The 25127-nt window shown below is 43.7% G+C and overlaps 1 protein-coding gene and 1 non-coding gene across 4 annotated transcripts in view; both read left to right on the top strand.

Moving 5' to 3' along the window:
- EGLN1 (egl-9 family hypoxia inducible factor 1) overlaps positions 1 to 25127 on the top strand; it is a 56423-nt gene that overhangs the window by 19225 nt on the left and 12071 nt on the right. The gene's annotated exons all lie outside the window — the stretch shown is intronic.
- Positions 15546 to 15630, top strand: LOC116573808. The gene has a single exon (XR_004279014.1). It is a non-coding gene; the product is annotated as a small nucleolar RNA SNORD35 (small nucleolar RNA).

Genomic DNA, 25127 nt, shown 5'->3' with positions numbered 1-25127 from the left:
GTTGGCACATAGCTTTGGCACTGTGAAAAAAGAAATGGTCAGTTGATAAGGGCGTCTTGCGCTGAATTTCACATTGTTGTGTTACGCCAGGATGTGAAATAACAGACTGGGGATACCTTGATCAAAGGATTTCTCTCTTGCCCCTCTTCCCCACTCCCATTTTGCTTTCACCATCCCCTTCACCATCACCATATCCTCTTAGTATAACGAAGTCAGATGGCAGTGAATATTCTGTTTATTAGTAAATTAATTACTTAAGGTGCATTTAAAAAAATTGAAACTCTTAGGTATTAATTTAGAAAGCCAGTCATGCATATAAATAAGCTAGTTCCTATAAAACAATTGGATTAGATCTCACACAAATGAGTTTATACTGACTTTATAGTTTTTATTGAGGTACACATAGATTAGATAGTTTCATAATTTGGTATTACTTAGTATTTCTTTTATTTACCACATAGTCTGTAATTTAATAAGAGGCTTTTTTATTTTTTTATTTTTATTTTTTTTATTTGACAGAGAGAGAGATCACACGTAGGCAGAGAGGCAGGCAGAGAGAGAGGAGGAAGCAGGCTCCCTGCTGAGCAGAGAGCCCGATGTGGGGCTCAATCCCAGGACCCTGGGATCATGACCTGAGCCAAAGGCAGAGGCTTTAACCCACTGAGCCACCCAGGCGCCCCTAAGTGCCTGATTCTTGATCTCAGCTCAGGTCTTGATCTCAGGGTTATGAGTTCAAGCCATGCATTGAGTTTCCATGGAGCCTAGTTTAAAAAAAGGAGAAATGGAAGGGCGAGTGAAGTTAAACTGCATGTGTCCATAACTTGAATTTTTCTTACAGAAATTTATCTATCTAGATAGCATATAGAAGAATAATGGCTTTGAATTATATCATAGTTTAATAATTTAATATAGTTTAAATACTTGGTAATTTTAGTGATTGCTGTCTTTATTAGTGAGAGGGAAAGAGAGTGCGTGGTGGTGCGCATGCAAGCATGTGGGGACAGGGTGGAGGGGGGTGTCAGAGGGAGAGAGAATCCTCATGCAGACTCCCTCCTGAGCATGGAGCCCAGTGTGGGTCTTGATTTCATGACCCCGAGGTCATGATATGAGCCAAAATCAAGAGTCTTGACACTTATTGAGCCACCCAAGTGCCCTGATTGCTATCTTTTCAATTTGGGAATTGCATATTTATCTGAACTGTAAAAATCTTACATGTTGAAAAGCAGATGCTGCTTCACTTCAAAATACATGAAGCAGAAACTGACAGAATAAAAAAGCAGTAGGGGTGCCTTGGTGGCTCATTTAGTTCGGTGACTGCCTTTGGCTCAGGTCATGATCCTGGAGTTCTGGGATTGAGTCCTACATCGGGCTCCCTGCTCAGTGGGAAGTCTACTTCTCCCTCTGACCTTACCCTCTTGTGTTCTCTCTCTCTCTCTCTCTCTCAAATAAATACATAAAATCTTTATTTAAAAAGTAGAAAAGCAGGGGCGCCTGGGTGGCTCAGTTGGTTAAGCAGCTGCCTTCGGCTCAGGTCATGATCCCAGCGTCCTGGGATCGAGTCCCACATGGGGCTCCTTGCTCAGCAGGGAGCCTGCTTCTCCCTCTGCCTCTGCCTGCCATTCTGTCTGCCAGTGCTCACTCTCTCTCTCTCTCTCTGATAAATAAATAAAATCTTAAAAAAAAAAAAAGTAGAAAGCAATGGACAAAAATTACAGGTGAGATTTCACAAGTAGAAGAAAATCAGTAAGAGTAGAGAAGACTTTTTTTTTTTTTTAAGATTTTTCTTATTTATTTGAGAGAGAGAGCATGAGAAGGGGAAGGTCAGAGGGAAAGGAGACCCCCTAATGAGCAGGGAGCCCACTATAGAACTCAATCTGGGACTCCAGGTTCATGACCTGAGCTAAAGGCAGTCACTTAACCAACTGAGTCACCCAGGCACCCAGGGTATAGAAGACTTGAACACTGTCAACCAACTTGACCTAACTGACATTTGTTGAACACTCTTCGAATGACTGAATAAAACATATTCTTAACAAGCACACATGGGACATCACAGGAATTGACCGTAGACTTAGCCATAAAACAAGTCTCAATAAACTTGAAAGGATTAATATCACTCAGAATATATTCTTGGGCCACAATGGAATTATTTTGTAGATAAATAATAGAAATCTTGCATATTCCACATCTGTGGCAATTTAACAACACATTCCTAAGTCATCTAGGAGTCAGATAAGAAATAGATGTAGACATCTAGGTCAGTGGGCAGGATTAAGAGTCCAGAAATAGACCCATATTCAAAACATCAATTGATATTTTTTGTTGTTGTTGTTTTTTATAAAGATACTAAGGTAATGCAGTACAGGGTTGTTTTGTTTTATTTTAATAAATGGTGTTGGAATACGTGGATATCTATCTGGAAAAATAAACATGACCCATACCTCGCTCCATACACACATCTAAGTTCAGAATGGATCATTGACCTAAATGTAAGACCTAAAGCCATAAAAATTTTTAAAGAAAACATAGGAGAAAATCTTTGTGACTTTGAGATGGGCAGAGATTTTTTAGGACAAAACAAAAAGATGAACCATAAAAGAAAATGTCTGGCAAATTGAACTCTAAACATTAAAGTTTTTTGCTTATAGAAAAACACCACTTAAAAGATGTTATTTTATCTCCTTTGGGGACAAAATATTTGCAAAACATGTATCTGACAAAAGACTTGTATCTGGAATATATAATTTTTTTTTTTTTTAGATATAAACCTATATTATAATCTACATACATGGAGATAAAAGGAAAGAAGTAACCACTGTTAATGTCTTGATATTCCTTTTTTCTCTCTGGGTTGTGCTGTTACAGCTAATTTTTTCTTCTTTATAATTTGCTCTTAAGTTTTTGTCACTTAGCTTCTGTTATCTTTTATTAGAAAATATTTTTAGGGGCGCCTGGGTGGCTCAGTGGGTTAAAGCCTCTGCCTTTGGCTCAGGTCATGATCCCAGGGTCCTGGGATTGAGCCCCACATCGGGCTCTCTGCTCAGCGGGGAGCCTGCTTCCTCCTCTCTCTCTCTGCCTGCCTCTCTGCCTACTTGTGATCTCTGTCAAATAAATAAATAAAATCTTTAAAAAAAAAAAGAAAATATTTTTAAAGGGAAAGTGGTCATGATGATTATTGGATATTGAAGTCGTGGAGATCGGTCAGTGATGGCTCACTTACATAGCAGCAAAGAGCTGGTGGGAAAATCATACTGTTTTCTGTTCTCCCATAAATGTCTGTCTCTCTTTTTTTTCCTCCTTGGTGGTAGGTAGGATCCAGTCAGTTCCTTGAAGACTGTTGGACTGAAAGCCAGAGTTCCTCACTGACTGTTGTTAGCTGGGGGACTTTTTCCTTTCCTTGACCTTTTATAGGGTAGGGAACATGACAGAATTTCACAATATGGCAGCTGGCTTAACTCAGAGTGGGCGAGTGAGAGAGGGAGAGAGGTATGAATATTTCTTACAGCTCAGTAATAAGTGAAACAACCTAAGAGAAAAGAGGCAAAAAATTTGAACAGGTATTTCACAAAAAAAGATACATAGATGACCAACTATATGAAAAGATTCTCAGCATTATTGGTTGTTAGGGATATGAAAGTTAAAAGCACAATGAGATGTCACTATACATACACTAAAATGGCTCAGTTTTAAATACTGACAATACCAGATTTTGGTAAGGATGTAGTGCAGTTGGAATACTCATACGGATACATTCATTACTTGTGGGAATGTAAAATGGTACAGCCACTTTGGAAGACAGGTCGACCTTTTCTCAAAAAGTTAAATACAGACTCATATGGCTCTAAGTATCTAACACTCCTCTGTATCTATCAAGAGAAAGAAAAACCTGTCCACACAAAGACTTGAGTTTTATTATTCATTATAGGCAAAAATAGGAAGCAGCCCAAGTTTCTGTCATCTGGTAACTAGATCGGTAAGATGTGGTACATGATGCAGCGGGATCCTGTTCAGCCACAGAATGAAATGACCTGTACTCTCTGGGGCAACAACACGGGGGAATCTCAGAAACCTTGTGCTAAGTAAATACTGTACAGTAATTATTTAACTAGTGCTGTGGTAGAAGTTGGTGTTCTTTCTGGTGTTTTGCTGTGACAAGTAATTCTGCATTAGATACCGTTGAAGATGTCTGCAGTTTCTTTAAAAGAAATTTCCGGAAGTAGAACTGCTGGGTTAGAGTAGATCTTTATATATGTATATGGCCAACATTACCGAATGTTTATGTAGCAACCACAATTAAAAGTACTCTTTCTACCTGGATTATCTCATTTAATTCTCCCAGCAACCATATTAATGTATAGGTACTTGTTTTTCTCATTGTTCCGTTGAGGAAACTGAGGCACAGAATGTTGTTTAATTTCAACACAGGCACACTCACAGTCAAGAAGAATACCAACCATTCACTTAAAGGAACATTCCTTTGATAGTATACAGATAGAGTGTACAGTTCTTTGAGTTGGTTTTTTCACGTAAATCATGTAAAGAGTATTGATCAAATAGTAAGTTCATAGGAACCTCAGACACTTAACCACGCTCCTGTCTTCCAACAGGCAGGGTGGGCAGAGGGTCCTCCAGGTGACAGTAGTGTCGGGCGCCCTCTGTAGAGCTTCGGAATCAGAGATTTTGATCGAGAGTGAAGACCAGACGACTTCTTAGAACTTAAGGGGAGCTTCGAATTCCCATTTGCGTCTGAGAAAACTGGTTTAGAGCATACTCTTAATCGATAAGGGTCTTAAAAATGTGATGTCTGATATATTAGACACCCAAAGGAGATTTGTTGAATAACTATTCTAAACACCTCTTAACAGCAAAAAGGTTGGCAAAGGAAAAAAGATCTGTAATTAACGAAAATAGCTGGTCTGCATTTTCTTGATTGATACTCTCTTCCCATAAATTGATACTCTCTCACCTTTCCCCGGGGCTTTTACAAGTAGTTGGTATCATCTGCCTTTACTTGTTCTTCAGGTATTTATTCCTTAACCTCGCTGATAAAATGACAAGTGTCTTCAAGCGCTGTTCCGAAACCAATCTTTTGAAAGCGACTCTTCGCTCTTACAAGAGGACCTGTCCGTTGCTGTCTCCCATCTTTTTTCTCCTTAGCTGTTCTGTAGCGCTGGACCCCCGAGGTAGTGTGGTGCAATAGTGTAGGACTCATCCAGTGCTTGGATTCACAGTCTAGCTCTGCCACCGGCCGGTTGTGTGATCCCGGCGAGTTACGTGCTTTGTTTTCACATTTGTCCTGCGGGAAGCAGTGGGGCTTCCGTCGTGATCTTGGTGAGAACTAACTGAGCCGATGCGTGTGGCACATCGTACCTGACACGCAGGGAGCTGTCAGCATTCCCGCGGTCTGCTGTGCACCCAGTTCCTCCTTTTCTCCTACCCTGGGTGTCCTGATGCTGCGCTGGTCTGGCTTTCTGTCATCTCTTGAACCGGGCCTCTGTTGCCTGCCTTCTCACGAAATGTAGGTGTTCCCCTCCGATTTGGTGTCAGCATTTTTCTCTTGACATGGAATATGTAGCTTGGCCACTGGCTTTGGTATCAAGGAGACCCGGGTTTTGGTTACACCCTTGGGTTGGTTCGTGGTGCGGTTCAATCTGGTTTTGGTTCCTGTCGGTGTAGGCTCCATGCTTACCTACACCAGGTGCAGCCTGTATTTGGCCTGCGGTTCTCACTACCGTATTTAGACCTTCATTACCTTTTTTGGGAGTTTTTTCCCCAGTAGCCACGAATGTCATCTCCCCACCTCCATTATGTTTTCCCCTATCAGAGTACTATTACTGAAGTGGGAGAACAGCAGATTCCCCTCAAGGGGCTAAATAGATATTTCAGGCTTTGTGATCCGTATGTTTTGTTGCGACTGTTCAGCTCTGCTGTTCTAATGGGAAAGCAGCTGTATTTCAATAAAACTTTATTTTAGAAAACAGCTGGTGGGTGAGATTTGGCCCACAGGCCAGAAGTTTGCTGACTCCTGTCCTAAATGACCACTCAGATTGTTATCTGTGCTTGCTTACATGATTTCAGGCGTTCAGTAGCTTGAAAAATGGAGCGTGAATTCCTTAGCACAGAGTATGTAAGATCTGCTGTTATGTGGCCTTGATTTCACTTTATTTTTCTGTACACTCATCATGCATTCTTCATTTTCTTTTATATTTTTAAAATATTTTATTTATTTGAAGAGAGAGCATGCATGCAGGGGTGGGGGCGGGCAGAGGGAAAGGGACAGCAGATGCCCCACTGAGCAGGGAGCCCAGTGAGGGGCTCGATCCCAGGACCCCGGGATCATGACCTGAGCTGAAGGGATACACTTAACCAACTGAGCCACCCAGGCACCCTACATTCTTTATTTTAGCAAATGGAACTATTTCCTATTCCTGGGAAATGCCATGATTTTTAGGGCATCTCGTGGTTCTTTTGTTGGTCAAGGTCCTAGAGTAAGCATCCTTCCTTACTATTTTTCCCTCCAAGCCTCCCTCTCTAATGACCACTCTATACAGTATTTCTTCAAATGATTCTCTTTTTTAATATTGATTGCAAGGTAGGATAGACAGTCTTCCTAGTGCTCCACTTTCTTAGCCTTCATTAAAATATTTTGGTGTTAAGCATTTTGCTTTCCACCATTTGGAGAAGAAAAATGTGATGTGGTTGCACAGGCTCTAGAAAGACTAGTTCTCCTAGCAGCTGCTCTCAGTGTTCGCTCCTAACTCTTCGACGCAACCAGTCCTGCGTGTTAGTGATACGGAACTGTATGAAGTTCTTTGGGAAGGCAGCTTTAGGTCTCATGGGCCCGTCAATTTCTTCGGAACATGTAATGACCTCCATAGAGTAGGATACTATTTTCCCTGCCTCATCTCAGCCGTTCTAAGTCCCCTGAGTGAGGCAGGAACACCGCTGGCCCTGTGTGTCTTCCTTAGGGCTTGGACGTATTCAACGTCGGCTTTGTGGGCACATCCCTTATGGGGCCTTGGAAATCTTCCTGGCAGTATTCTAATGCCTCAAATTAAATATTTCCTTGGTACTTTCTCTAGACCTGTGCTGGGGCATAAAGATAAGTAAAACACAGTCCTAGCTTAAGGACAGGGATCTGTAGACTTTCTCAAAGGGTGGGATAGTAAGTATTTTAGGGTTTGTGGTATACATAGTCTCTGTTGCATCTCTCAGCTCTGCTGTTGTACTTTGAGAAGAGCTATAGATGATACATAAATGACTGAACTTGGCTGTGTTCCAGTACAATTTTATTTACAAAAAGAGGTGAGGGGGCCAGATTTGGCTTGCAGACTGTAGTTTGCCAACCCCTGGCCTGGTGGCATTGTGCCAAAGAATATTTGAAACCACAGGTAACCAGTGTATCTTCCTTGAGTGTCAGTTTTACCCCCTTAACATATGGAAAAAGTTAAGTGGTTTTAATTGGTAAGTAATTTTAAAGGATTCTTTGAATAGCATAAGTAAGCTACCCCTAGACTAGAATGTAAAATTGAAAGGACTATTGGAGATGAAACTGAGGCTTTCAAGAAGTATCTTGCTTGTGGTGAGCTGCTTAGATCTGTATCTGCAAACTCTCCTGCAGTTTGTTGGAAAAGTTTGAAAAGTGCTGCTAGGCATTGGAGCCATTGAAGGATTTAGAGGAAGGCAGTGACCCCAGATTTTAATTTTAGAAGGCTAACTTGAGTGGGGCATAGAGAAAAATTTGGAGCAAGAGCTGGCCATCCCGGAGTCAGGGAGACGAGTTAGGAGGCTGTTACATGAACCCAGGCAAATGATAAGGACCTCTTTTAAGATAGGGGTAACAAAGATGGAGAGATTGAGACAGATTGGAGTCAAAGCAAGGATGTTCCGTTTGATCTGTTGTGTCAAGGAAGGGACATAGAGAGGGGAAAGGAAAGGGTTTATGAAGAAGAGCACCTGAAGGCCAGGGTGGAGCTTCCTTTGCCTGTGGGCTGTATATACAAGACTCGAGAGCGCCATCTGGACTGTTGGGGTTGACATATAGATGGTTGCTAAAACCACAGGATGGAATGCAGTCCTCTGAGGGGAACGTTTTCGGAAGACTGTTTTTGAAACCAAGGGAGAATAGAGGTACAAAAAGATCTCTAGTATCAGACACAACAGACAGGGTTCGTTAGGATTGGAATCGGAAGACATGTGTTGCTTTTATTAAAAAGGTGGGGGAGGTTATAATTTGGGACTTACGGGAGTTGGTGAGGCGTCCGTTGGAATGCGGTGAGTTGAGTGGGAACTGTAGAAGTGAGAAGATGGCAGCAGGGACTGTAGACCAGCCTTCTCAAGCTTTAGTGCTGTCTCAGTCACTCGGAGATCTTGTGGAAGTAGTCTGAGTCACTGAGTCTGGGGGAAGTCTCCAGATCATGCATTTCCAGCCACCTCGCCGGCAGTGGGGATGCTGCTATTCAGAGGACTGCCCAGACCCACAGTTCCCTCAATGTGCATCGGGCCCCCCAGGGCACTGCCGCAGACTCACAGGGGTGCCTCGGAATATTTTTAAACTTCAAGGGAAATATGGCAGCATCTCTTGGATGGTACAGTATTAAATCACTGTATTCCTTTGCTTGATGTCATACCTTTGGAACCTAGGTTTTCAGTACTCGTTCTGATAAAAAAGTAAGTGCTGCCTAAAAATAACAGCAAGGCAGGAAATGAGGCTGTTGTGTCCAGTCTGATTCCAGGGTTGGAAAAGTTACGCAGGCCCCCAAGGTGCAAAATTGTTAGGACCTTCCTACCTGCCAAGTGGTTTGGCCTGTACTACTTAATCAAGAGAATTAATAAATACTTTTTTGGCTTACAAGTGTCATAAAAAAATTGCTGAGACATTAATTACTCTGTGGACCAAGATAGTTTGAGAACCACTGACATAAACTGTACTTCCTAGAAACTATGGAGCCTAACAGTTGAAAATACTGGATGGCAGTTAATAGCAGAGGAGCAGAGGAGGGTTTGTTTTAAAGTAGAAGAGACAGGTATGTTATATGCTGGGGCAAGGAGCAGCTGAAGAGTCAGGGATAAAGGTATTGACTTGGAGTAAACCGTCTCTGAGGAGATGGAACAGGATGGAATCTAGATCCTGCTTTTCTGAATGTTGCTTCAGACCAGCCACCTTGTTTTGTTGGGAGAAATGCATAATGTCAGGCCCCAGCTTCTAACCTCCTGAATCAGAGTATGTATTTTCGGTAAGATCCCTGGGTGATGTGTGTGCATGTTAACATTTCAGAATCACTGTAGGAGGCAGGGTCAGCCCTGCACAGGGGAAAGGACACGTCTTCTATTTCATCACCACACTGTGTATCTGGTACACACCAGCCATTCCGATAAGGGGAATGAGACGATGGGGCTTTTACATTTAGATGCATTGAGACACATGGGAGGAAGAAGCTGAGAAAGTTTCTGCGCGGTTGCCTTAAGTACCTGAGATAAATAGGGGACATCTCCATCTAGTGAGTTAAAATGTTGGCACTGAAATAACGGCTGAGACAGCCTGCACTGGTGCTTGGTAGCTTGGGTGCAGGAGCTACGAGGATCGGATTCGTTTAAACTTGCTAGTGTTAAGGGTGAGGTGAAGGAAAACGTACAGAGGGCTGGTACGGCCTCTGTCCTGGATCTGGAAAGAGATGAAGCCAAAAGGAGAAAGGTGAGGTTTAGAAGGGGTAAGAGGACCGGAGGTCTCCTCAAAAAGCCAGTGAGAAAGTACATCCGGGAGTGGGAGGGAGCCTGCCCTTGTTCTTATCCACCAGGAAGAGGAACTTTCTTTCCTGTCAGGCTACAGAGATTTAGCGGGACTCGGGCACGGATCGGCTAACAGGGAAGAAGGATCAGTCTCTAGAATGACTCCTAGGATCCCAGGAACACATACTTATTAATTGGTGAAGAACTGATCTCTCATGAGGGTTTTTTTTTGGAAGGGCAAGGGGAGAGAAGGGACAGTGTGGAGATGGGTTAAGAGGAGACTTGGCAATGTTAAATTTGAGCATAGGTGACTGTGTAGGTAACACTGGAAATACAGACATGGGACTCATGTCAGAGGATCGACTTGAGATCAATGATACGATAATAACTTCTAATTGAGTGTTACTCCCTCCAGGTGGAAGGCTGAGGAGTTTATAAAGCATTGCCACATTTATCCTCCCATCAACCTGTTTTACTTTTTTAATGTTTATTTATCTAAAGATTTATTCATTTATTTCAGAGAGCGGCAGCAGGGGGAGGACAGAGGAAGAGGGAGAGAATCCTCAAGTAGACTTCCCACTGAGCGCAGAACCCCACACAGGGCTTGATCCCAGGATCCTGGGAATCATACCCTGAACTGAAACCAAGAGCCGGATGCTCAGCAGACTGAGCTACCCAGGTGCCCCTATTTATTTGTTTTATTTTTAAGTACTCTCTGTCTCTGCCATGGGGCTCGAACCCATGACCTGGAGATGGAGAGTAGCATGCTCTTCAGACCGAGCCAGCCAGGTACCCCTCTTAATGGACCCTTTGAGGCAGGTATCAAATCCCCTCACAGTTAAGGAGGTAGGCCTAAACAGATTGCCCATGGTTCACCTGTTTAGTGAGTGGTAGAACCAGGATGAGAAGCCAGATGTTGCTGATTTCAAATCCATGCCCTTCATGGTAGAACTCTTACTACATCCTTGATCACCAGCTTCTGGGAGGTGACTGGTGCCAGACATGTTAGATCTCAGATGCAAATGTCAAAAACAAAATGAAAAATCCCTTAAATGGGCTTGAGCAACCAAAAAAGAAATTTATTGGTACCCATGATTATTAGATTCTAAGACTCATCCTCTGGCACAGTTGGAACCAAGGGCGCAAATCATATTATCAAAACGTGCTCTCTTTGCTCTTCTCTTCTGTTGGTTCTTCTCTTGCAAGCTTTCTTCATGTGACAGCAAGTTGGCCACGATAGCTTTAGCTGTACATCCTAGAGATGTACATAGGAAGAGAGCTTCTCTTTACAAGGGGCTCCAACTAAAATCCAAACAGGGTGGGCATAACAACAGTATACACCCCAAAGGGATGCGATCTCAGGATTGTGGATGAACCCCACATTGGGCTTCCTGCTCAGCAGGGATTCGTCCTAAGATTCTTTCTCCCTCTTCCTCTGTCCCTCCCTGCTGCCCCACTGCCTCCACCCCCCCAACTCTTGCACACTCTTTCAAAAAAATTTTTTTTTAAAAAAAGCTAATTAGGGGCTCCTGGGTAGCTCAGTCAGTTAAGCTTCTGTCTTCAGCTCATGTCATGATCCCAGAGTCCTGGAATTGAGCCCCATATTGGGCTCCCTGTTCGTTGGGGAGTCTCTTTGTCCCTCTGACCCTCCCTGTTCTCGTGCTCTCTCTCTCAAATAAATAAATAAAGTCCTTAAAAACTCTTTCAAAAGGTAGTTAGTGCTACTGCAAGGCTTCTATTATCAAAATAATTTATTCTGAGGTTGCCTGTTTATCAGAATTGGGTATTCACAAAATTAGAAAATAGTATCTTAATGTGTCTTTGAGGTGGTATTTTAAGCAATGAAACCTGGTGTTTTGTAGTGACTAATAAAACAAGTTTTTATTTAGTTAGTTTGAGTTTCTAGAATATACAATTTACTAGGTACTGTTTAACTTTGGAACCCATTATTTTTGGACTTTGTGATGCCAGTTTATTTCCTTTAATCCTGTTTGAACTGTCTGTTCTGTGTCATTACGAAAGAAGCAATGTAGGTTTGGAAATCGATTGGGAAACCCAGATTTTTGTCTTTGGGGATTCTTATGTCTGAAGAGTGTGGGACAGACCCTTATGGGCTCTTTCAATTTGAAATTTTAGAGTCTTTAGAATGCTCTGTCAGAAGTGTTGCCAGATGAGGGGCACCTGGGTGGCTCAGTCAGTTAAACATCTGCTTTCGGCTCAGGTCATGATCCTGGAGTCCTAGGATCGAGCCCCACGTCAGGCTCTCTGCTCAGCCAGGACTCTGCTTCTCCCTCTGTCCCTACCCCTGCCTGTGTTCTCTCACTCACTCTCTCCCAAATAAATAAATAAGTAGAATATTTTTAAAAGCGTAGTGTTGCCAGATGGAACCATATTGTCTTGGAACCAGATTGGAAGTCTGTACAGTTCAGGTTCCTTATCTTAGAAATGAAGAAACATGGCTCAGGTGTGGCGATGTCGGATCTCTGCACACTTAGTGGCGGGTGCTTGGAGTAGAGGCTTTACTACAGCTCCTCTTTCCTTACAATGCTCGTACCAGGGGAAGACAGCTAACATTCTTTTATTTGACTAAGGGACTTTATTGAACAGCTTACACGTCTGAGGCATTTTGCCAGCTGCGGAGATGTGTAAATGCAGGAATGTGTATGGAAAGCCACGTAGCAGAGGCTGTAAGCTGGGCTATACAGAGTCCAGCAGACCTGGGTCCTCAGTCTTGCTGACCACTTAGCTCTGAGCCCCGTGTAAACTAGCCACCCCAAGGCCTTTTCCCTGTCTGTAAAGCGAGGCTAGTAGAAGTAGACATTTCCTATAGCTGTGGGAAGGGTTAAATGAGATAATAGTACAGGTTATGCTTAGCATAGTGCGTGGTGCATAGTAGGCTCTCAGAGATTATAGTGAAGGTGTTTATGAAAGAACAAAGCCATTAAGATTTACAGAACACTTTCCTTTTTTGCATTATTTAATTCATAGCCCTTCCTACTCACAAGTAGGTAGTGATAATCCTAATTTTTCGAAAGAGGACACAGCTCTGGAAGCTTGGCGTTCATCCAGTGCCCCGCAGGTGTCGGTCGTAGCTACCATTAACTATGGCGTAGGCAGTGTTTTTAAGCACTGTTTTGTGTACTAGTTCGTTCGCCATGCAGGTATACTGTTGTTATTTTCCCTTTACAGATAAGGGAAGTCGGGCTCAGAAAAGTTAAATGATTTGTCCAGAGTGACGCAGCCCGGAAGGGGCAGCACTGCAGTTTGAGTGCAGGCAGTCAGGCTTCACATCCCGGTCTTCTGAATCTCAGTGTGCCGCCTTTCTTTCAGGCGGCCTTTGGGGAAAGTAAAAGCCATTTTGCAAGCTGGAAAACACTGCATAAAATGTGGTGCTATTTTTATGTGACTCAACCCCTGTATTCTGGAGATTACGGTCTACAGGGAATGTGTCTTCTCCAGGCTAAACCTGTTCACATCCTGCCCTGTTCCTTACTGGACATTGCCCTCAGCACTTTGGCCATTTAAAAAAAAAATACTCTCTGTTGCATCCTCAGAAGCGAATAGGGCCTGGGAAATATGGAGTCTCGTCCTGCTATTTAATGTAGCTTAATGGGGCTGGAGCTTTTTAGCAGCAACCCAGTGGCTAGTTGAAATTTAGGATCAACCAGAATGCCTCGGTTTTTTGTTTTGTCTTCTTTTTTTAAGGTATCTTTTCTGCTAAACCATCTTATCCCCCTGCGTAGCTTACGCCACATAGTGAGCATAATACCTGCCTCACAGGGATTCTGAGAATTAAGTGAAAGAATGAACGTAAAGTTCTTCGTGAGGTGACTGGCACACAGTGATACTCAGTCCTTGGTGGTGGGTTTCCTGTAAAGTGCACTTACCTCAGCTTCTCCTCCTCAGAACAGTTATGCTCATTCATTCAAAATCATTGATAGAAATGTAGCTTAGGGGCACCTGGGTGGCTCAGTGGGTTAAGCCTCTACCTTCGGCTCAGGTCATGATGTCAGGGTCCTGGGATCAAGTACCACATCGGGCTCTCTGCTCAGCAGGGAGCCTGTTTCCCCCTCTTTCTGGGCCTGTCTCTCTGCCTACTTGTGATCTCTCTCTCTGTCAAATAAATAAATAGAATCTTTTAGAAATCTAGTTGAACTGGCCAGAGGCTAAAGAGAGTAGGCTCTCCTCCCTGCTGACACAGGCGTGGATGGGGATTCAAAGAAGTGAATGGTCACTTCGCTCAGCTCCCACCTTACCATCAATCACACATGGGGGAGGATTTTTCCTCAAGACTCTTTCAAATGTATCTGGTTGGTTCTTCATAATTAGTTTACTTAAAAGTCTCTCAAGTTATATGCAGAAGGGGAGCCTGACCTTTAACACTCCACCTTAAGACTCGCAACATTCTCTTCAAATTCCTGTCCTTAGAGCGTCCGTCCTCAGTTACTATCTTAGGGCCGGTGAGTTGCTCTGCTTAGAGAGTCCCTGAGCCCCACCTAGGACCAAAACACAACTTCCTCTCCTATCAACAGCACATTTATTGTGCTGAGTGAAATCAGTCAAGCAGAGAAAGACAGGCATCTTATGGTTGCACTCATGTGTGGAGCATAAGGAATAACGTGGAGAACTGCAGGGGAAGGGAGGGAAAACTGAATGGGAAGAAATCAGGGAGACAAAGCATGAGAGCGTCTGGGCTCTGGGAAGCAAACTGAGGGTTACAAAAGGGCGGGGGAGGAGGATGGGGTAACTGGGTGATGGGTATTAAGGAGGGCACGTGCTGTGATGAGCCCTGGGTGTTATATGCAACTGATGAGTCACTGAGCACCACATCAGAATTAAAAATGTACTGTATGCTGGCTAATGGAACATAATAAGAAGAAATAGCCTGTTTAGACATAATATTGAATGACAGTCTGTGGAACTTGACCTGTAGCGGACTGACACGTAATGTTGATCCGATGAGCAGGGTAGATGAGGTTTTAAGAGGATTCAGTAAACATTGTGACGGAAAGACTAAGCCTGGGCCAGCAGAAAACTGGGGCCCAAAGAAGCCTGTGGCTTGGAAGAGCTGGGGAGAAGCAGCAGACTGGTACAGACATTTGTTCTGATGGGCTGTGGGAACACGGGCTCGAGACAGACACTGGAGGTTCCTGGTTCCTGGCAAGATGTCTACAAGTCCGTAGGTGTGAAAGCTTAGACAACTTAACTTCTTAATGCTTGTTATGAAAATCTTGTATTCTATTTAGATTCTTTTCCGCAACCATTCACTAGGTACACTTGAACATCCTTTTTGAAAGTAGGCTCTGCACCCCACGTGGGGCTTGAACGGACAGCCCTGAGATCAAGAGTCACAAGCTTTACTGACTGAGCCCGCCATGCTCCCTGACTTGAACATTCTTTTTTTTTTTTTTTTTTTTAAGATTTTATTTGTTTATTTGACAGAGATCACAAGTAGGCAGAGAGGCAGGGGGAGTGGGGGGTGGGAGGGAAGCAGGCTCCCCGCTGAGCAGAGAACCCGATGTGGGGCTTGATCCCAGGACCCTGAGATCATGACCTGAGCTGAAGGCAGAGGCTTTAACACACTGGGCCACCCAGGCGCCTCCTACTTGGAACATTCTTAAAGATAAGCTGTGCCTAGCCCCAAAATAAAGCCATGCGGTACTGAATGAAAACCAGTCTATTGGCGTAATTTAGTAACTACGCCTCTGTGCGTATGTACACACGCACACATGTGTATAATGTATGTGTATTATTTTTGTCATCCTGTCAACTTTTAGCAGAAGATGGTAAAACTCAACTTGCATTTTGTATTAAAGTGCAGATGATGTCTTTTCACGATGGTCTTCAGGTGCTCACCCTGGGCACTGCTGAGAAAGCCACTTCCACAGCTGATGGCAGAAGAAAAAATAATAAATCATATTAAAATTGTCGAAGTTACTCTCCCTTTTCTCTCTACAGTTAATCATTAATTGATTGACTCAACAGAGGTATGAGCACCTATATTTGGCCACCGATTAATAAGATCTGCTTCATATTCTGTAGGAGTCCAAAATCTGATGGGGGAAACCCAGAAAATAAATACTACAGGGGTGTCTAGGTATGGCGATTTATAAGTAATTCAGCAGAAAGCAATGAACATTAAACTCGTTCAAAGTGGTAAAGACAGAGTAGAAGTTAATGTTCTTTGGAACAGGTCCATCATTGTTTTCTGGGACCAGATCTGGTGCTTGCAGGAACTGTACGTCTGTGCGGTAGTGTGACGGCTCTGCGGAGAGCGTGCTTCGGCACTGCCGGTAAAATGGAGACGGGACTTCGCAGCATCACTCGGAGGTCGAGGGTGGCAGGACTGAAGAGAGCTGCCCCAGATGCAAGTTCTGTAAACTAAAGTCCCATAAAATAAATCCATGCTCCTACAAGGGCCGTGGCTGGAATCTCTGTTGGTCACACCACAAACACGTTCCAGAAGTCTCTGGTTATCTGTCTGCAAAGGGAGTTATGCTGTTATTATTATCATCATTATCATCATTATCCTTACTGTTATTACTGAAAGACTTAGTTCATTATTGGACTTACTGATTTCTTAAGGGTCTGATTTGTGTGTTTGACCAGTCTTTTCAGCTAAGAAGGAGTCCCATTCTGTGCCCATTTAAGTCCTAAACTGAAAGAAGCGTATTAGCAATTACTGAATATCTCTCCCAGCAGTAGGGCTAGGACCAAGTTGACACTTCGAAGCACTTCATTTGAGTGCGTTCATTCATTTTGGGAAATTTTTAAAAATCCGCTCTTTATTATTGTTGCATTGATTCTGCATCAAGAATATCAAACTAAAAACACAAACATTCCTTTGGAGAGTACCCCACAAAAGGAAATAGCTGTGGTTTTCCAGCTCCAGGAAGAAAAGCAGGCTCGTGACTTCTAGCTGTGCTTCAGCAACGTGCCTCGCAGTCACCCGCTCAAGGGAATGAGAACTTAGAGTTGATAAGTCACTTCCCTGCTCAAAACTCTTCTGTGGCTCCCTCTTACTCCTGAGATAAAGTCCAAATTGATTATCAGGGAACACTAAACTTCCAAGGGGGTGGCCTTGGATATCATCTGTCACACTACTTGCTGGGTGCTTCGGGCTCCCCCTTGCTTGCAGTTTGTTACACGTGAGACATGCGCACACACACCGTGCTGTCTATTGTCTTCGTCTATGACTTTTTCTTCTCCTGGAACAATCTCCCTGACCTCTTTTGCCTGGCTAATTCATACTCTTCTTTCAAGGCCCCCCCCTTTTTTCTAATATTTTATTTATTTTACAAGTAGGTAGAGAGGCAGGCAGAGGGAGAGAGAGAGGAGGAAGCAGGCTCCCCGCTGAGCAGAGAGCCGCGATGCGGGACTTGATCCCAGGACTCTGAGATCATGACCTGAGCCGAAGGCAGAGGCCCTAACCTGCTGAGGCACCCAGGCGCCCCTCAAGGCCCATTTTTTAAGAAGCTTTCTCTGACCCCAACTTCCCTTGCCATGGAATGGTATCCCGTTCCTGCCTTGGTCCTCTTTACTGTTAGTTGTGTTGAAATTTCTAGTTTTCCTCTCTGTCCCACTAGAATTTAAGGTCTTTTAAAAGCAGGGACTGCCTTCCTCCAACAGTGCTTTACGTACCTAACTGAACATGTTCAGAACCGAACCTCTGATCTCCCACATGCCCCCACCCTCACCTGCTGTCTTCATCTGTTTACAGTAATTACAGTTTTCCAGCTTCTCAAGCCAGAATCTTAAGAGTCAGCCTCTCACAGCCCATGCCAGTCTTTCTGGAAGTCCTGCTTTTTCATCCAGTCGCTTTTTACCACCTTGGCCCAAGCAGTCGTCCCTCTCCTGGTGTAGTACAGTAGCCTCCTCACTAGTGTTCCACTCCTGCTGCCTTCTCTCCATTTTCTGCACCAGGGGTCAGCAAACATTTTTTGCCAAGGGCCAAGAGGTAAACATTTTAGGACCACACAGTCTCTATCATGGCCGCTCAGATCTGCTGTTGTAACGTGACAACAGCCATACAAAATGTAAACGAAGGAGTGTTCCAATAACATGTTACTTCCAAGGACACTTGGCTGTAGTTTGCCGGTCTCTGCTCTGCATGGCAGCCTGACTACTCAAAACCCACCAGTGACTTCCCCTTCTGCTTCATCTTTACGGTGGTCCCTGAAACCCTAGGTGATTTATGTCCCCAACCCTTGCCTCTCTGATCTCATCTCCCAGTCTCCCCTGCTTTGCTCTCCTCTCTGGCCACACTGACCTTCCATTTCCTCAGACATGTCAGGCGCAAGGTGTGCGTGGAACATTCACTTCCTCATCTCTTAGCATTTTCTCAGATGTCAACTTCTCCATGAGGTTGACCTGACAGCCCTGTTGATAATTATGCCCCAGCCTTGTATTCCCCACTCTTGTTTTTTCTTGTAGTGTTGATCTTTGAACAGACTATATTTTATACTCAATGCTGATGTAATTAGTTTGTCATTTTTTCTACTGGAATATGTATTGCCTAAAGGCAGTCACTTTTTTGTTCTCTCCATTGTCGTATCCCTAAGATCTAGAAAAGTGCCTGGCATATAGTAGGTGCTTGGAAAATATTCGCTCAGTGAACAAATAGTGGATATATTTTAAGTTGTGGTAGTTGTTTCTTTATTTTTTTAAGTAAACTACCCCCAGCATGGGGCTCAAACTCATGACTCTGAGATCAAGGGTTGCCTGCTCTTGTGACCGAGCCAGCCAGATGCCCTGGTTGTTGCTGTTGTTGTTTTGTTGTTCAGTGAGTTCTGGCTTCTGTCTCACCACCCCCAAATCTGTCTTTCACATTCTTAACTTTGCTGCGGCTGTCTTGGCCCCTGCAGTCCCACTCCCCTCCATTCAGGCTCTCGTCTCTCACCTCCCGGTAACCCCTGATCCCACGCCATCCCATCTGTTCCCTACCAGTAGCCCAAGTGACGTTGATAAGATTGAAATTGGCTTATTTTGCTACCGATAACTGGGTTTGGCCCTCTGCTACTCCGAATCTTTGGAGTGTTTGTTTAAAATTCCGAGATCCCAGGTACAGACCTGGGATCTCGGAATTTTAAACAAACACTCCAAAGATCTCTGGTCTGTACCTGGGATCATCCTGTACCACTGCATGATGATTTCAGGTGGAGGGGTTGGGCGTCATGTATCACCAAGTGATTCTTGCCGAACACATTTGGTTACACGAGCTTATGAAACAGAGCTTCCCAGCAAGTCAGTAAGAGCCTTTCTGCCCTGTCCCTGCCTGTCTTTTCTGCCCCGTCTCCAGCTGCCCTGCACTGCGTACTTCCTCTTCCAACACTGTTTACCCATTGGCATTTCTCTCGGGGTGCCATGTTCGTTCTTGCTTTTTGCAACTGTTCTGTTCCCTTTACTGGGAATCTTCCCCTACTCTGGAAAACTTGTATTTTTATCCTTCAAAATCGTGTTCCTCTGTCACTCTGACTGCATAGTCTTTTCTGACACCGGTTCCTGTGAGAGCATTCATCATCTTGGCTGTCTGGGTACCTTGTGTGAGTGCGACTGTTGTGTTTACCCCACTGGCCTGGATGCTTTTGCACGATGTCACCTGTTATGACCCAGCTTGCAGTTGTTTGAGTAGTAGGTTCTTTTTGAGAGATACTGCGCATGTTTGCAAGGTATAGGGAAGTGAGGATGACGGATCTACTGTCCCCAAACCTGACTTTCAAAAGGCATGTTGCTGGGGCACATCAGGCTCCCCGCTCAGCAGGAAGCCTGCTTCTCCCTCTCCCACTCCCCTGCTTGCATTCCCTCTCTCGCTGTGTCTCCCTCTGTCACATAAGTAAAATCTTCAAAAGTCACGTTACTGTGAAAGCAGAACTCAGTTGGAGCTCTGCCACACATACAAACACGTATTAGCCAGTAAGCGCAAACATAATCTTTTTTTTTTCTTTTTTTCTTTCTTTTAAAATTTATTTGACAGAGATCACAAGTAGGCAGAGAGGCAGACAGACAGAGAGGAGGAAGCAGGCTCCCTGCTGAGCAGAGAGCCCGATGCAGGACTCCATCCCAGGACCCTGGGATCATGACCTGAGCCGAAGGCAAAGACTTTAACCCACAGAGCCACCCAGGTGCCTCAGCGCAAACTTAGTCTTACAAACTTTTCTAAACTGGATAAAGTCCCTCGTCCCCAATCTTTTAGGAAGTCTAGCAGGTACCTTTTCTGAGAATTTTATTCCAGGCAGAAGTGCTATTCTGGTTGTAGGATTCAGTTTAACCTTGTTGGGATCAGACAACAAAATTCCCTGATAGGGAACTAATCACAGAACCAGCAATAATTCCAAGGCCTGGGGTACATTCCAAATATATACGCCACAGGGTTCATTAGAGTCGTATACATGTGCTCACGCAGGAGCAGCGGTCCCCTTTGTGATACCTGGAGCCAAACCACATACCCTGAACACCACTCTTTTCTACTGTAGTCGTTTCTGGTATCTGTTAGGCAAGCTACCATACCCTCTGGATTTGAACAGAGAAGAGAAAACTGGGCTTATCCCACTGGAGTGACAGTTGGGTTTTTTTTGGTTTGTTTGGTTTTTAAAGATTTTTGTTTGCTTTTCATTTGAGAGAGAGCAAGCAAGAGCATGAGCAGGGGGCCGCCAGGATCATGGCTTGAGCCAAAGGCAGACACTTAACCGACTGAGCCACCCAGACACCCCTGGACTGAGATTTTTTATCAGCATCTTCAGCATTAACTAGTGATTATGTATCTCCATAGGGGTTTTGCAGATGTTAACCTCCTGCTCCAGGAGTCATGTCAGGAACCACTAATCTATGCCTGCCAGTCCATTTAAAATAAGTAAATATGCATTATATTCTGTGCTGAAATAATGTATAAAGAAGAGTTTAAAATCACACCTCTCTTCTGGACTCTGGGATTGAAACAGGTGTTGAACTGCACATCCCTGTATCCCCGTGCCGAGTGCAGTGCCGGCTCAGGAGGCCAAGGGAAGTGCTGAAGCAGATGTTTGTAATGTGAAACAGCTGAGTATTTTGTTTGTTCCCTTTTTGTTTCTCTTTTAATGCTAAATTGCATACTCTGCCAGGGAGCTGTATTAATAACATAACAGGTTTACCCTAGCTGTCTGAGTATGTGTCTTACCAGTGATACCTCCTGGCATGGGCTCGAATGAAATCACGCCACTCCCTGGGTGGGGATCAAGCTGAGGCCTGCCTGGGATCCCCAGCCCTCATGGGAGAGAGGTTGCTGTGTCCTCCTCCTCAAGTTTGTGGTTAGTGGGGGCAGGCTGGGGGCGGGGGCAGTGAGTGGCATAAATACAGAGCCCCACTTAGGAGCCCAGGGAAGGGTTGTGTGTAGCTGGTGAGATTGGAACCAAGGTTAGCAAATTATAGGTCTCTGTTCTGACAGTAGGGCTTAGACAGCTCAAATAGAAACAGCTTCACCAGATGGCTTCCTAATTTATAAAGTATGTAACTACAGTTCCGAAAAGGGAGAGTTAATAAGGCGTCATTATATATCTCTAGATCACATTGCCTCTTGGAAGCTTTGCCCTTAAGCAAGTTGATTTTCAAATGTATATAGAAGTTCTTTTCTCTTGGGCTAGAATGAGGGCCCAGTAAGGAAGGTAGTGTGTGTGGTGTTAAAACAGTCCATCATTCCTGGGCCACTTGGGGAATAATTTGGAACAATGCTATTTATTATCTTTGCTTTTTTTCCCCTGCATTTTTCACATTCCTATGAATATAGTCAGAAAGTCTCTTGGACTTTTTAAAACTTTAGTTTATGTTAATAATTAATATGGTTATACTCTGCCTTCCTGCACAAATAATAACTATATTGTATTAAAGTATTCTGTAGGAGTGCAGTAAAAATGTTGAAATTGCTGTCATGTCACAGGATGGAAGGCTAGTAGCTGAGGAGCTCTTAAAAATCGGTAGAAAAAAAAAATCGGTAGAAAAGGATGACCAGCCCAAGAGGAAAGTGAGTAAGCAGTTAATAAGAACCAAATGGCCAATAAAAATACGAAAAATGTTTGCTTTCACAAATTGAGATGTAACTAAAATAGTGATACAGATTTTTACCTAATATTTTTACCAAAAAAATTACATAGTTTTTAGAAGAATAAAATTCAGCCAGGATTGGCAAGTGAGTGGGAAGGATGTGTCTACTCCTGCAGAGCTGGCGGGAGTATCAGCTGATAGAACCATTCAGGAGAACATTGCGGCAATAAAAACATTTAAAGACTTATAATTTCACTTGTAGGAATTTAATTTTAGGGAGGCCTTGAGGATGTTTACAGTGACAGATCAACAGAACTGTTGTTGATTGCAGTGTTATTTATAATGGCAAGAAGTTTCTTAAAACATTTTACAGAAACAACCTGAATGCCCTTGTGGTCCTGTGGTTTTGTACTGCGTATTTATTATTTACGATTAGTCAGCTTTTGCCTGGTTATTAAACTGGTTTTGCTGTGATCAGGAAAGCAAAGTTTAATCCATTTTTACTCTAAATGAGTTTGTTCCCTAAGAACCTATCCTCTGGTCTCTTCTCTCCCTACACTCTGGTATTTGGCAGTCTCTAGCAGCCACATGGCTCCTGCTATCCCATGTGAAAATGGCTTCGGAGTCTGCATCTCCAGCCATGACTTGCGTTCCAACCGCCCTTAAACATCTCCACGCAGAGGGTCCACCAGCATGGCAGATGTCCAGAATGTCCAAAAATTGAACTGGCCTCCCCCAGCCCATGCTCCCTGCTTCCGTTAATGGTCTGTTACTCTTAACCAGGCACAGACTCTCAGAAACCATCATCAGCCACATCCCCTGTCCCGACTATGAAAGCACTTACGAAGTCCCCTCCCTTATCTCATGGCCATGACCCCTCCCCATTCCACTCAGCTCTTGCTCCCTCTTTCCCTACCATTCCCAAAGCCCCTCCCCTACATCAGATTGCTGCCTTTGTCTGTAACACTTGGGTTCTGTCTGATTTTTTTTTTTTTAAGATTTTATTTATTTATTTGACAGAGATTACAAGTAGGCAGAGAGGCAGGCAGAGAGAGGGGAGGAAGCAGGCTCCCTGCTGAGCAGAGAGCCCAATGTGGGGCTTGAGCCCAGGACTCTGAGATCATGACCTGAGCCAAAGACAGAGGCTTTAACCCACTGAGCCACCCAGGTGCCCCTGATCTTGTTTTTTGTCTTGTTTTTTCCCGCCCCCTTTCCCAAAGGCTTCTTCTGTCCGGCTTGACCCTGTTTCTGACCCACAGTTCTCATCATGTCGCTCCCTTGCTCCACAGTACTGGCTTTCCTCTCCCTGTAGAATAAGAAGGCACTCAGGTGTGTCCCCAGGCTGACCCCTCTCACCTTTTCAGTTTTCTTCCCCCTTCTGGAGAACTGTGCTTATTAGCAAATCTGAATATTCCTTGTCACCAAATGGTTCTGTATTTTCTCGCGTGGCTCAGTTGGTTGGACGACTGCCTTCGGCTCGGGTCATGATCCCGGAGTCCTGGGATCGAGTCCCACATCGGGCTCCCAGCTCCATGGGGAGTCTGCTTCTCCCTCTGATTTCTCCTTGCTCATGCTCTCTCTCGCTGCCTCTCTCTCAATAAATAAATAAAAATCTTTCAAAAAAAAAGAACTTGCTTTACATAATTCATTCTGTTTGAAATACCCTCTCTACAGCTTACATACTTCCTTTCCGCTTCGTTCAAATACGGCTTCATCTGTACACTTGGCGGTGATCTCATGGTGCTTTCTCAGGACCTCCTCAGAGTCTTCTGTTTCTACTGGAATTAGTTCGTTCAGGCAGTGCTGATCTCTGAACAGGCTTCATTGCCTTGTGTGGACTAGAGGTCTGAACTGAGAGAAACTGTCCTTGTCCTTCTTGCCGCATACTGTTTATCAGTGTGAGTTTCATTTTTGTCATGACATGGGTTTGAAAAATGTACCTCCCAAAACACACAGCCTGAGGCATTTATGGTGGGATATTTATTGATAATATTAAAGTTTTAGCAACTAAGTTGAGATGTAAAATTTTTAATGTACCTAGATTGATCTCCATTACCCCTCCCACCCTAATGAACAAAATACATGACTTTTTATAAAGTTTTTAATTGTATTTTTTTGGAAATGAGAGTTACCTAAACAGGTATAATTGAAGTCTGCAGTTTTAAAATTTGGTTGTTCTTGCAGTAAATACCAGCCTGTTCTTAGTTCACTTCCTTTGGTGACCTCTTTTTCCTCATATTTGAGACAGATGTATGTAACCCAGAGGCAGCAGTAGTGGTGGGTGGATGTGCTTTCGGGATAGTTGGGGAAGAAGCTTCAAAGGTCAGGTGCAGGGCACCTGGGTGGCTCAGTGGGTTAAGCCTCTGCCTTCAACTCAGGTCATGATCCCAGTCCTGGGATTGAGCCCCACATCGGGCTTTCTGCTCGGCGGGGTGCCTGCTTCTCCCTCTCTCTCTGCCTGCCTCTCTGCCTACTTGTGATCTCTCTCTCTGTCTCTCTGTCAAATAAATAAATAAAATCTTTAAAAAAAAAAAAAAAAAGAGTCTGACCCTTCACTTAGACTGAGCCACCCAGGCGCCCCTAGGAAGTACATTTTAATAGGATAAATTTTCATATAGTACACCATTTCCCCTCATTCAGGGAAAATACTACTTTGATAGCCCGTAAAATTTTCGTTCTTGAAGGTTTGAATCAGTGTTTTAAAATAATTCTGTTCAAAAAGGAAAAATTTTTTTAAAGTTTCCTGGTTCAGCTTCACACTGAATACAAGTCTTCCAATGCCAGAAATAAATGTCTTCAGATTCCAAAGTGGTATCACAAACCTCTTCCTTCCTTTTATTCTCCGAGTGAAAAACAAATTTATGGTGTTTCTTATCTTAAGAACATCCTCAATCATGTATATTTTCATATCAAAAAGGAAAAAATAGTATTTAATTGTTTTGCTTATGTTGAAATAGGCTTTTTCCCAGTGGGAAATTGAAATATTTAAAGCTGGCATCTCAAAGAGATGGCAGATTAGGAACATACGCAGAATTGTAAAGGAGCAATTGCATTGTTTCTTTTTCAGGCAAATGCCTAGATTCTTTGCTGTCCTCTACCCCAGACCTTATAGGAGTACAGAGTCCTTCCTCGTCCTGCTTCTCCTGAGAAAGGACAGGACAGCCCTGGAGTATCACTTCAGTCCTTATAATAAGTCTCATTTTAATTTTCCTTGATAGACACTAGTGCCTTTCCTTAGCCTTAGAACCGGTACCTCTGACGTAAATCTGTTGGAACAGTTTTATCCTTTATAGGTGTGTCTTAGTCCATTTGGGCTGCGTTTAAAACAGCAATGAAAAAACCGCAGATTGGGTAGCTCATAAACCACAGAAGTTTATTTGTTCACG

This window comes from Mustela erminea, chromosome 14 (genome assembly GCF_009829155.1).
Source record: "Mustela erminea isolate mMusErm1 chromosome 14, mMusErm1.Pri, whole genome shotgun sequence".
Lineage (NCBI taxonomy): Eukaryota > Metazoa > Chordata > Mammalia > Carnivora > Mustelidae > Mustela > Mustela erminea.
The sequence above is the reverse complement of the archived record's forward strand: the minus strand, read 5'-3'. Positions and strand labels throughout refer to the sequence as shown.